This window comes from Opisthorchis viverrini (genome assembly GCF_000715545.1).
Source record: "Opisthorchis viverrini unplaced genomic scaffold opera_v5_148, whole genome shotgun sequence".
Taxonomy (NCBI): domain Eukaryota; kingdom Metazoa; phylum Platyhelminthes; class Trematoda; order Opisthorchiida; family Opisthorchiidae; genus Opisthorchis; species Opisthorchis viverrini.
The window spans coordinates 69,938-71,467 of NW_008751805.1; positions in this window are offsets into that span (position 1 = coordinate 69,938).

The following is a 1,530-nucleotide window of genomic DNA, read 5'->3' on the forward strand; positions in this document are numbered from 1 at the left end:
TAGTGAGTGAGGCTTATAGGCCTATAGCTGTCAGGCGATAGTCGGTCACCAGTTTTGTAGATTGGCCTGGCAATAGCTTCCCTCCAAGCAGAGGGAAGGCGGCCTTCGTCAAGCGACTGACTAGCGCCCACGCCAGGGAATGTTCGAAAAATTTCCCGTGACCAATCATCTCCTACACCTGTGCGGCTCGCTCACAGGTGCTGATACCTGCGCCTCATTCCCCCTAGTTTTTACACGTGTTAGGTCGGTTCCGTGAAATTCATGGATCTGGTCCGAAAACTCGCACAGCGTTGCCGGGCCTATCATCCAATTATAATCTGCCGTTGTCTACGGAGAACGTTAATGACTAAGGTTCCTTGGTTCCCAACCGGTGGCAATTTCACCATTTGCAACTCGCAAATTACCTTCACAAACGCAATCACCCGCTTTGTGGCAGCTGTTTGACTTACGTACTCTTACCACTTAGCCGGCTTAGGTCAGGGCTCTGCGGGAAACTCCTTTGCGACTCTTCCCAAGCTGATATACTCTTCTTCATAAGCAGCCAATTCAGAGTTAGTACACTATCGGTCAAGGTGTAAATGGTTTGAAACCTGTGTTACAAAGATAACCACCGCCGTGAATACAAGCTGTCGTCCTGAGCATACCTGAAAATGTTCGACCTAAGTCTTGCACGTCTTTACCGCTGGAGATATTTGGACCCAAGCGCTTGAAGGAAGGTGCGTGGAACCACAGTCATCTGAAAGCCTCGCTAACCTGCTCGCCTACATCATTCCATTTATGCCCACAATCTATCGGTCCTCCAGGTGCATCCGATGTGCATGAGTAGAATTAGCGTGGGCTGCAAAGGAATAAATATTCACTGTGGACAGATCGATATCAAAATACTTATCGGAAGACGTTTTTCTGATAGTGCCATCCCAAAAAAATGAAGGACCGGTTTTGGATTTTGTAAAAGTTTTAGACAAGGCCTCAAATGAAGGGGTTCGACAATCAGTTGGAAACGCTTCGTTGAGGGTAACATCGAACAATGCAGTATGCAGCAGATGACCCAATCCGACGCATCCCAAATGGGGCGTGACAGACCTTTTCAAAGGGCTAGTCGTCATTGATCCCATAGGCGTGTTTCATTGGTATCTCAATGCCGCGGTGCACAGTTGAGGATTTTCAGATCCCCCTATGATGGTTCTTGTCACATTGACCACTCTGACAGCTGAAATAGCCTACCAGCTCCCCTAGACCCAATGCATAGCAGATGTCCGAGGTTCAAATCCCGGCACGGCTATTAGATATGCACTGCTGATGAGCTCTAATAAGAGCGAAACTTAAGTCCAGAGCTTACTTTTGGTGTGGACTCACTGGAATAATTACGCCAGAACAGAAACACGGCCGCTCAAACGAGAGTGATGTGACTGAACAAAAATACCTACCACGCAACACCCCAAAAATTGCAACCAAAAATCTGCCCAGTGGGGTTTCAAGTGTGTGCCACGCTACCTGACTGGGAAGTCCTGACTGGCGGGTCAATGGATG